Below are 12,722 nucleotides of genomic sequence, written 5' to 3'. Positions count from 1 at the left end.
TGTTGAATGAATGATGCTGCCTAGTCATGGGATTTTGAAAGACCACCCTGTGTGTTGGGCCCCTTTCCACACTCCCCTAAAGAACATAGAACTATGTCAGGAAGAGCAATTATGAGGAACTTGGAGAAAAGGAATGGAAAGTAATTGCCATTTCATATATGCCCAAATTCTGGTGCACTTTGGGGAATCCCCTAAGTGTCTCAGATGAGTTGCAACTCCAAATAAACATGTAAAGCAGTTATTTTAAATATGCAATGCTAGACTCGAGAAAGTTTAGCACCTGCTTTCCTTCTAGGGTGAAAAGGAAATTTAGTGCTGTACGTGTGTGTCATTGTGCATGAATACTGATAGTTGCTGTGACACTGTTAAAACATTTGTGTCTTTCTTGTGTTTCTCTGGCCCAGCAGATAATGGGTTATACTTAGATATGTAATTCAAGACTTCCTCACTCCTAATCCCAAAGCATTTGAGCATAACCAACATTTTGCTAGAAGAGGGTGGTGTGTGTAGGCAGATGTGCTTTCTACAGATGAATGTTGGAATTTGAATCCCAAAAGGTTTATAGGCAGGCCTTGGATTCTCCTGCTCTAGAAGCCAGGAAGTAAAATATCATGGACCACATTTTTAATACTAGGGCTAGAAGTGTAGGATGTGAAACTAGTACAGGAAATGTAGAACAAGAACATTTGGCAACCTTGTGCTTCCTGTCTAAAATAACTATTATGGAACATTAGTGGGAGGTAGTAGGTTATAGTGAATTCTAACACTTTCCTTATTAGACTCCTTATACTACCGAATTTTTCTTATGTTATAGATTTTTTTCTCTTTTATTTTCTGTTCTTACAAAGGTCATATCTCAAGTGTGTGTGTGTGTGTGTATGTAAGGGGATATCTATATTTAGTTTCTACCTTTAGGTGCATTTGTTTTCCTGAGTTATATCTTCAACAACTGACATGGTATTGTTTGGGCCAGACATTTATTTTGAGCACTATATGATTTCTGATGGGAGTGCTGTAAACTCCAGCTCTAAATTGATGTTGAAGAATCGATAAACTACTTAGCAGAGGAATAAATGACTTGAGGTAAAAATAACCAAGTAAAATGTAACTCCCACTTTCAAGTGTGCAGAGTGAGAAGGAGCATATTTGACAAGGAGAGCCTTAAGCAGTTATCATCCTCAAGGTCCTGTCCCTCATCTGGGTTAACTTTGCAGATACTGTATTTTTTTTTTTAGAAAGAGATTACCGTGAAAGGAAATCAGAATCTGCTGATTATAGTTTGGCAAAAAGTTTGGGTCGTGACACCAGCCAGATTCTTTTCCTAAGGAGGTCAGAATTGTTTTCCCCTGTTTTGAGTATCTTTAGTTGATATCGAAGTGTTGAATAGTGATTATAGAGGACCTGAAGAAGATCTCTTTAGGTGAACACTTTGGATGGCACTAATTGACTTCTTCCCTTTTTTGGTTTATTCTAAGGCCTGTGTCTCTCCCCATTTGGCTATTGTCCCAGATATTTTTCAGCAGGATCCAGGAATTAATTCATTCATTTTGTAATTCAGCAAAAACTTATTGAGCACCTGCTTGGTACCAGATACTCTGTTAGATATGGTAAATAAAACAGTGAAAAAAGATACACAGAGGTCCCCGACCTCATTGAGCTTTGAGGCAGACAAGTGAACAAAGAAACAAATAAGTACTACATACATAAAGTTCTTACTGATGGTGGTAAGTGCTAGAACAGCTATGGATGAGAAAAATAGGCAGGACCTGCTTAGAGTCATGGTAGGAAGGTTTCTCCGAAAAGATGCATTTCGGGCTGAGATCTGATGAACGAGAAGGCATCTGTCTCACAAAGAGCATGGGGAACAGCACACACAGTCTCTGAGGCAAGACAGGACTGGGTATGTTGCAGAAACAGAGGGAAGGCCCGCATAGTTGAGTGAAAGGGAACATGGCATGAGATGAAGTTCAGAGAAGTAAACAGAGGCCACATTATACAGGGTTTCTAGGCCTCACGAAGTTTGAATTTTATTCTAAAAGCAGTGAGAACCTGCACTAAGGTTTTAAGCACGGGAGTAATATGAATTGTTTTATATTTTTTGTAAAGGGTACTTTGGCTGCTCTGTGAAGAATGAGTCAAAGGTGGGCAAGAATGGAAGCATGATAGCCTATTAGGAAGCTATTTGTTTATTGCAGGAGCGTAGGTAAGAGGAAATGGTGGCTTGGGTAAAGATGATGTTAGCAAAGATGAAGAGAGAGAGAGAGATTCAAGATGTATTTTGAAGTTAGAATCAAAAGGCAGGATTTACTGATAGTTGGGAAATACAGGATGTTCAAAGAGTAGGAGTTGAAGCTGACTTCCCATAGAAAGGGAAAAAATGATGCAGAAGAAAAGGGATATCTGCAGGAGCAGTGTCTTTGAGCAGGCAAGAGAGGATTAGATTCAGGGCCACTCTTTTCATTTTAACAGGACAGAAGAGTTGAGAATATAGATAAAGATGTAGGTCAGTTTGTGGATTTGGCCGTGGGAAGATGAGAGAGCTCTTTCTGATGGCTTTTGTTTTCTCCATAAAGCATGAGGCAAGATCAGCAGTTAAAGGCAGGAAACGGGAGAGGAGTGGGGAAGATGTGGGAGGAAAGGGGAGAGAGGTGAAGATATATCATAGTCACTTTGAATCAAAGTGGGAAAGCAAGTTTAATGCAGAAGTAGCATTGCTGGGCAGAGATGAGTGCTCAGTTGAGGCTTGTGATCATGAATACTTTAAATGAAAGTGAAGCCCATCAGCTCAGCTATGTGAATTTTCTCCAACTATGTTCAATAGCTCCAATGCAGGCCCAGAAAAGGCTGTTTAACTGAATTCTACTTATATTTTACCATGTCAATATATCTGGGAGAGCATAATATGATATAATGGAACAAACACTTGACTAGGGTCTGGAAGACCTGGAGTATAGTGTAGGCTCAAGCTACTTGCAAACCATGTAACCTTGGGCAGGTCAGTTAACCTTTCTCTGCCTCCCTTTTCTGAATAATCTTTAAGATTCTTTCCAGTTGTAAAACTGTGTGATTACTTTTTTCCTTCGGGACAATTTCTGATCTCAACCAGTTTCTCATTAATATAGTGTTGTGGTTAAGCGAGTAGGCTTGAGACAGACTGCTTGGATTTGAATTCTAGTTCCACTACTTCCCAGCTGTGTGACCTTGAGTAAGTCATTTCACCTTTCAGTGCCAGTTTCTTCATCTTTGTATTGGGCATTAAAATAGCACATACTTTCATTAAGAGAGTTATTGTAAGGATGAAAGGAGTCAATGCATGTGAAGCCCTTAGAACACTGCCTGTACTGTGCCCTCAATAAATGTTAGCCATTATTACAATCCCAAGCTCTACAGCATCCCTTTAGCCAAAGATCTGAAAGCTTGGAATTTCTTCTGCTTGCAGGCACGCATGCCACCTGACACCACATTTAGAGGAGATCATTTTGCTTCAGGGCAGTGGTGTGGCATAGGAAAACAATTTTATAACCAAATAAACCTTGGTTTAAATCCTGAGTCTGCCATTTACTTAACTGTGAGACCTTGAGTAAATAAATTAACCAGGGGCAGGCCCGGTGGCGCAGCAGTTAAGTTCACATGTTCCACTTCTTAGCAGCCCAGGGTTCGCCGGTTCAGATCCCGGATACAGACATGGCACTGCTTGGCAAAAAGCCATGCTGTGGTGGGCGTCTCACATATAAAGTAGAGGAAGATGGGCACGGATGTTAGCTCAGGGCCAGTCTCCCTCAGCAAAAAGAGGAGGATTGGCAGTAGTTAGCTCAGGGCTAATCTTCCTCAAAAATTAATTAATTAATTAACCAGCTGATATTCAAATTCCTCTTCTGTAAAATGAGGACAACAGTAATATTTATCTGATAATTTGTAGAGAAAAATTAAATGATGTAGTACATGTAAAGTACCTGATAGTACAGGGCTTGGCATGTAGTAAGCATTTAATCAAAGCAGTTATCATAATTACGGTACCCTGCCCTAATATTTACCTTCTTATGTCAGCTCTTGAGGCACAGGCAACTTTTGTCCTTGTTACTGGTTATTTTCCTGGAGCACAGAGGAGCAATAAGTAGCCCATCAGTGAGAAAGACCTGAAAGAAGAAAGCAGTATCAGTCAGTACATTAGAAACAGGGTGAAGTTAGAAGGTCTAGAATAAAAGGGGCACGTGTTATTTGTTACAATAAATATTATAGACACATAGATTTCTCCTTTTTTCTTCTTCTTTTTTTTTTTTTTTTTGAGGAACATTAGCCCTGAGCTAACATCCACCGCCAATCTTCCTCTTTTTGCTGAGGAAGATTGGCTCTGAGCTAACATCTGTGCCCATCTTCCTGTATTTTATATGTGGGACGCCTGCCACAGCATGACTTGATAAGTGGTGCCTAGGTCCACACCCGGGATCTGAACTGGCAAACCTGGGCCGCTGAAGCGGAGCGTGCAAACTTAACTGCTACACCACTGGGCTGGCCCCACACATAGGTTTCTTTTAACATTGAAATCTTCCTTTATAGTTTGAATATTGTCTGCCAGTAAGAATGGGTTAATAGAACCCAAGACAATAGTATGCCTGATCTCCTCTCTCAGTCTAAGAAGGTCACCATTGCCTTTCATGTCTGGACAAAGGCACCTTCCACGGATCCCTGCTGATCAAGCTCCAGGGAAGTGGCCATTCCAGTGAGGTCCTTGAGCCCCTTGATGGAAAGGCATCATGTGAGACTGAAAATGTAATAAAAGCTTATTTATAGCTGACCCTCAGTATTGCTTTGTGAGCAGCATCTACTCTGCTTCCCAGGTTTAAAAACACCTTACTGAATTGTATTGAGAATTTTAAGGAAAAGAAATATGGAGGAGGGCAGCTCATTTCAATGCTTTCATGTAATGATAATCAAACTAGACCTTATAGGGCTCAAAAAGGAGCTCAGTTAATATAGGTGTTTTAATCTCAATGTTATTTTCCACAGGGCATTAATTACAAAGATAAATCAGACTCAACTTTTTTTTCTAATCAATTATATTTCAGAAAAATATTAGATTTAATTCTTCCAGCTGAAATCTTGGTCATTCTTGTTAAATGCATTTCCTATTATCAGCCTGCTGATTTCTTCTACTAAACTGAATGATCAATGTTAATGCAAAATTTTATCAACTTAAAAATGAAAAGTAAGCTTCCATCTCAGCCCTAATATCCCCTTGTATGTGCTAGTTAAATAAGTAACATGAACTCAGAAGCTAAATTACCTTTACTAGAGCCTGGAAAGCAGATTAGTCAGTATGAATTATGGGCTCTCTTTCTGTCTCAGACATTTGCCCATATCTGTTTCTTGCACTCTAAAAAGATTGTGATAATAATTGTGATCTTACCAGGATACACTGTTCTAGTGGCTGGAGCATCACCTCAGATATTGGGATACCATTTGTAGTTGGGCAAGTTCACTTCACTGCTCAATCCATTTCCCCTTCAGAAAAATGACAATGATAATATCTCTCCTTATCTATTTTGCTTGGAGATTGTAGGAATAAATGTAACATGGATGGGAGCAGTTTGAGCATAAATACATAAATCTGAAAAATTATGACTCCTCAGGAATTTTTTAGGCATACTGGTATTTCTGTTTTTAGAAAGTCTCTCCTTCCCCATAAACATATGCATAATACACCCCATCACCATGAAATTTAAAGAAACACACACACACAAACTGTCATATTATCTAATATACTTTAAAAAAATGGTTACTTTGCACTCTGGAGAATTTGATCACACATTCATATACTTATATCTGGCTATCTATGCATCCACCCATTTATTCATCAAGGTATTCAACAGACATTTGACCTGTTCCTACTATGTGTCGGGTATTATGCTTTGCTAAGGAAAAACTGTAATAATCAAGACAGGATTGATTCTTGGCTCACAAGCTTCTGGGCTAGTAAGGAAGACAGCAAACAGTTAATATAAAGTTTAAGTACTGTAATGGGTGACTGTCAGAGTGTAATAGAATACCTAGCAGGAGTACAGAACCTGAGATGTAGAGGGTAGAGAAGGTAAAAAGAATTCCCATGGAAATGATGTTCTTGCTGAGACTTAAAGAATGAGTCATTGTAGCCTAGCAAAGAGAAATGGGGAAGAGTATTCCAATCAGAGGGTACAGTATCACTGCAAAGCTTTGTAGTATTTTGGAGCATGTATCCACATTTAGAAATTAGCCCATTTTTAGGTAGCTGTACTTAAATCTAGAGGAACTTCATGGCTTTTCAGACCTTATGGATTATTGTCTCTGATCCTGGATATACTGTGTGAATGAAACCCTGCCCTAGCATGAACTAGTTTTGCTCTTTGATTACTAGTCTAACTCCTAAAAGTCACGTTCTCAATCTCAAATGTTTTATTAGGGCCTTCTTATGGTTCTGAGTATTGTTTATTTTAGTTACCACAATTTCAGATAATTGCATATTTGCATTTAACATGAATTTAAATGCTTTTAATGAGTTTCTGCATTTTGATTGGGTTAACTAGTCTATTAGTAGAGAGTTGTGTCCATCAACACACAGTCTGTTTTATCTCTATAAGCCCCAGCAAGCATGCATAATTTCCTGATATTAACATGAACTCAGAAACCACTAGTCAATGTGATTTCAGTAGTGACCATTTATTTATAAACCATTTTTAAGACCACGTAAATCACTTTCTAAAATTAGTTGAAGTCATTTCCCTCCCAAACTTTCTAGGGTTTTCTTCTTCACTGAGCTCTGGCTACTACATAGCTTTCAATTGTGTATGTTTGAACTATTTCTTGTTGACTTTTAAGAATTTTTCTACACCATTTGCCTTGTATTTTCCTCAAACTAAAGACAGTTTACCCTCCAATTTAAGGTCTGGACCTAATCAAGGCACAGCAAAGTTTACCTGAAAGTAGAGAACATTGTTTGTAATTAACAAAGGGCATGGTGGCTTATCTCACTGGCTTGGACATGGAGTTAATGTCTGCGCATACTTTTGAGGCACAACAAATCAAGGATTTAAAATGTGATCCTGTTATGCACTTGACAGTATATATAGTGAAAGTTTATGATATGTAATTACATATGCTTATCTCTTTGTGGGACTTTATTTAAAATAAAAAAGGGCCTCTAAGCCCAACTCTCTCTTGATTTGGACTGCATAAGCTGATGGTTGACAAAACAGCGTTCAGAGTTAACATAATGTCTACCATATAGCTAACTTTAGTTTTTGAATGTGAGCATCAATAGTTGTAAAGGAAATGTACTTCTCTATTCTTTCATAAAAGTATTGTATTATCAAAAACTTCAAATAGAGAGGAAAACATGGTATACAGTTATACCCACCATACAGAGTTACCAAACATTAATATTTTCCATATTTATTTCCAATTCTTTAAGAATACAGATGTTGTTGATCAGTTAAAGTTTACTCTGTGCCCCTCCTTGATCACATTTTTCTCCCTTCCTCCCCAGAGGAACTACCATCCCAAAGTAGGCGTACGTCTTTCCCATTCATGTGTTTGTACACGTATGCATCTAGAAACAGTATTTGGCATAGTTTTAGTGTTTACAAAATTTATATCATACTGTGTGTATCATTAGGCAACTTGCTTTTTTCACTCAATATTTCTGAGATTTATCTATATCAATATACATACCTATTCATTTTAACAGCTGTAAAGTATTTCATTTATGAATGGCTGTTTCTCAGCATATTTATGCATTTCCTTGTTGATCGGCTTTTTAGCTTTTTTCACTACTACAAAAAAATATTCCAGTACACATCATCATATGTCTCCTTCTCTATATGTGTGAGATGTTTTTCACCTCGAAGTGGCGTTGCTGGGTTTCAGAGTGTGTGCATCTTCAACTTGACTAGACACTGCCACATTGCTCTCCAAAGTTGTTATACTACTGTCTTACAGCTCGGGCTGCTATTAGTAATATACACCTGAAATTTACACAATGTCATAGGTCAATATGACCTCAATAAAATTAAAAAAATAAAAATAAAAACCAAAGTTCCATGGACTGGCTTATAAACAACAGAAAATTATTTCTCTCAGTTCTGGAGACTGGAAGTCCAAGATCAGGGTGCCAGCATGGTTAGGTTCTGGTGAGAGCCCTCTTCCAGGTTTCAAATTGCCAACTTATATATCCTCATGTGGTGGAAAAGAAGGCTGGAGAGCTCTCTGGGGTTTCTTTCATAAGGACACTAGTCTCATTCCTGAGAGATCCACCTTCATGATTTCGTTACTTCACAAAGGCTCCGCCTCCTAATACTAACACATTGGGAGTAAGGATTTCAACATATGAATTTGGGGCAACATAAACATTCAGTCCATAACAACCACTTTATGCTTCCACGAGTAGTATGTGAGGGTTTCTGTTTCTCCATATCCTCCAGTGCTGTAATGTCAGACTTAAAACATTTTGCCAATTTTGTGAGTATGAAATGATGTCTCACTGTGTTTTAATATTCATTTTCTCATTTACTAGTAAGGTTTAATATCTTTCCATGTGTTTATTGGTCATGTGGATTTCCTTTTCTATGAATTGCCTGTTCATATCATTTACCCATTATTCTATTTGGCTTTTAGTGTTTGTCTTATTGGTTTGAAGGATATTATCTATTCTGCCTACTAATCCCTTATGCTTTGAAAATATGATCTCCTAGTCTGCAGTTTGTCTTTTAACTTTGCTTATGCTGCCTCTGTTGAACAGAAGTTTTTTATTTTAATTGAATAAAATTTATCAAGGTCCCTATTCTTTAAATATGAATCTATGTGGAAGAGAGTTTCATTCCCATACAACCTGGAGTTATTCTCATTAAATAAAAATGAAGCAACTTGAAGTAAGACACCAGATTATATTTATATGATTGCATATAAGATAAGCTTGGGAGGTTACCTAGAAATGTACAGGAGTCGCCATCACTAAAAATGTAGCTTCAGCAGACCACCAAAGAAACTAAGTAAGTTATGCAAGATGAAAAAGTTTTAGACATCTGCTCTACAAGAATGCGCATACTGTACGGTGGGCAACAACACTGTACTACTGTACACTTAAGAATTTGTTGAGGGTGCATAGGAGCACCTAAATATATAAAGCAATTATTAACAGACATAAAAGGAGAAATAGACAGTAACACAATAATAGTAGGGGACTTTAACACTCCTCTTACACCAATGGATAGATCATCCAAACAGAAGATCAATAAGGAAACACTGGCCTTAAAGGACACATTACACCAGATGGTCTTAGTAGATATATACAGAAAATTCCGTCCAAAAACCACAGAATACACATTTTTTCAAATGCACATGGAACATTCTCCAGGATTGATCACATCTTAGGCTACAAAACAAGTCTCAATAAATTTAAGAAGATCGAAATAATACCATGCATCTTTTCTGACCACAAAGGTATGAAAATAGAAATCAACTACAGGAAGAAAACAAGAAAAGCCACAAGAATGTGCAGATTAAACAAAATGCTACCGAACGATTGAGTCAATGAAGAAATCAAAGGAGAGATCAAAAAATTCCTGGAGACAAATGAAAATGAAAACACAACATGCCAAAATCTGTGGGATACAGGAAAAGCGTTTCTAAGAGGGAAGTTTACAGCAATTCAGGCCTACCTCAACAAAGAAGAAAAATCCCAAATAGACGATCTAAAAGCACATCTAAAGGTACTGGAAAAGAACAACAAAGCCCAAAATCAGCAGAAGGAAGGCAATAAGAAAAGTCAGAGCAGAAATAAATGAAATAGAGATTAAAAAAAATAGAAAAAATTAATGAAACCAAGAGCTGGTTCTTTGAAAAGATAAACAAAATTGACAAACCCTTAGCTAGACTCACCAGGAAAAAAAGAGAGAAGGCTCAAATAAATAAAATCAGAAATGAAAGAGGAGAGATTACAACGGACACCTCAGAAATACAAAAGATAATAAGAGAATACTATGAAAAGCTATATGCCAACAAATTGGATAATCTAGAAGAAATGGATAAATTCTTAGAAACATACAACCTTCCAAAACTGGAGCAAAAAGAAGTAGATTATTTGAATAGACTGATCACCAGTAAGGAGATTGAAACAGCAATCAAAAACCTCCCAGAAAATAGAAGTCCAGGACCAGATGGCTTCCCTGGTGAATTCTACCAAAGAGTCAAAGAAGACTTAATACCTATCCTTCTCAAACTCTTCCAAAAAATTGAAGAGGAGGGGATGCTTCCTAACTCATTCTATGAAGCCAACATTATCCTCATACCAAAACCAGACAACGACAACACAAAAAAAGAAAATTACAGGCCAATATCACTGAGGAACATCGATGCAAAAATCCTCAACAAAATTCTAGCAAATCGAATACAACAATACATTAAAAAAATCATACATCATGATCAAGTGGATTTCATTCCAGGGATGCAGGGATGGTTCAAAATCCACAAATCTATCAACGTGCTACACCACATCAAGAAAATGAAGAATAAAAATCACATGATCTTCTCAATAGATGTAGAGAAAGCATTTGACAAGGTACACCATCCATTTATGATAAAAACTCTAAATAAAATGGGTATAGAAGGAAAATACCTCAACCTAATACGGGCCATATATGACAAACCCACAGCAAATATCATTCTCAATGGAGAAAAACTGAAAGCTATCCCTTCAAGAACATGAACCAGACAAGGATGCCCATTGTCACCACTCTTATTTAAGAGTCCTAGCCAGAGAAATCAGGCAAGAAAAAGAAATAAAAGGGATCCACATTGGAAAAGAAGAAGTGAAACTGTCACTCTTTGCAGACAGCATGATTTTATATACAGAAAACCCTAAAGAATCCACTAAAAAACTTTTAGAAACAATAAAGGAATACAATCAAGCCGTGGGATAGAAAATCAACAAACGAAAATCGGTTGTGTTTCCATACACTAACAATGAAGTAGCAGAAATAGAAATTAAGAATACAATCCCATTTACAATTGCAACAAAAAGAATAAAACACCTAGGAATAAATTTCACCAAAGACGTGAAAGATCTGTACACCGAAAACTATAAAACATTGTTGAAAGAAATCGAAGAAGACACAAAGAAATGGAAAGATATTCCCTACTCTTGGATTGGAAGAATTTACATTGTTAAAATGTCCATACTTCCTAAAGCAATCTATAGATTCAACGCAATCCCTATGAATGTTCCAACAACATTTTTCACAGAAATAGAACAAAGAATCCTAAAATTTATGTGGAACAACAAAAGACCCCGAATAGCCAAAGGATTCCTGAGAAAAAAGAACAAAGCTGGAGGTATCACACTCCCTGATTTCAAAATATACTACAAAGCCATAGTAACCAAAACAGCATGGTACTGGCACAAAAACAGACACACAGATCAATGGAACAGAATTGAGAGCCCAGAAATAAACCCACACATTTATGGACAGCTAATATTCGACAAGGGAGCCAAGAGCATACAATGGAGAAAGGAGAGTCTCTTCAATAAATGGTGTTGGGAAAACTGGACAGCCACATGCAAAAGAATGAAATTAGACCATTCCCTTACACCATGCACAAAAATCAACTCAAAATGGATTAAAGACTTGGATGTAAGACCTGAAAACATGAAACTTCTAGAAGAAAACATAGGCAGTACACTCTTTGGCATCAGTCTTAGCAGCATATTCTCAAGTACCATGTCTGACCAGGCAAGGGAAACAAAAGAAAAAATGAACAAATGGGACTACATCAAACTAAAAAGCTTCTGCACAGCAAAGGAAACCATCAACAAAATGAAAAGACAAGCTAACAATTGGGAGAAGATATTTGCAAACCATATATCAGATAAGGGGTTAATATCCAAAATATACAAAGAACACATACAGCTCAACAACAACAAAAACAACCACCCAATTAAAACATGGGCAAAAGATCTGAACAGAGATTTCTCCAAAGAAGATATGTGGATGGCCAAACAGTCATATGAAAAGATGCTCAACATCATTAGCTATTAGGGAAATGCAAATCAAAACTACAATGTGGTATCACCTCACTCTGGTCAGAATGGCTATAATTAATAAGACAGGAAACAACAGATATTGGAGAGGATGTGGAGGGATGGGAACCCTTGTACACTGCTGGTGGGAGTGCAAACTGGTGCAGCCACTGTGGAAAGCAGTATGGAGTATCCTCAGAAAATTAAGAATAGATCTACTATATGATCCAGCTATCCCACTGCTGGGTATTTATCCAAAGAACTTGATAATGCAAAGGCATAAAGATACATGCGCTCCTATGTTCATTGCAGCATTATACACAATAGCCAAGACTTGGAAGCAACCTAGGTGCCCATCAAGGGATGAATGGATAAAGAAGATATGGTATTTATACAGAATGGAATACTACTCAGCCATAAGAAATGATAAAATCCGGCCATTTGTGACAACATGGACGGACCTTGAGGGTATTATGCTGACTGAAATTAGAGGGAGATCTCACTCATAAGTAGAAGATAAAAACAACCACAAACAAACACATAGCAAGGGCGAATGTATTGGTTCTTACCATCGGGGAAGAGGGGGAGGGCAAAAGGGGTGATTAGGCTGACATGTGAGGGGATGGACTGTAATTAGTTTTTGGGTGGTGAACATGATGTAATCTACACAGAATTC

The 12,722-nt window shown here is 37.5% G+C and overlaps 1 protein-coding gene across 29 annotated transcripts in view; it reads left to right on the top strand.

Moving 5' to 3' along the window:
• Positions 1–12,722, top strand: part of ENOX2 (ecto-NOX disulfide-thiol exchanger 2) — a 258,731-nt gene that overhangs the window by 63,362 nt on the left and 182,647 nt on the right. The window lies entirely within an intron of this gene.

The sequence above is a fragment of the Equus przewalskii genome, chromosome X (assembly GCF_037783145.1).
Source record: "Equus przewalskii isolate Varuska chromosome X, EquPr2, whole genome shotgun sequence".
NCBI classification, from domain to species: domain Eukaryota; kingdom Metazoa; phylum Chordata; class Mammalia; order Perissodactyla; family Equidae; genus Equus; species Equus przewalskii.
This window is presented reverse-complemented; position numbering and strand designations above follow the sequence as displayed.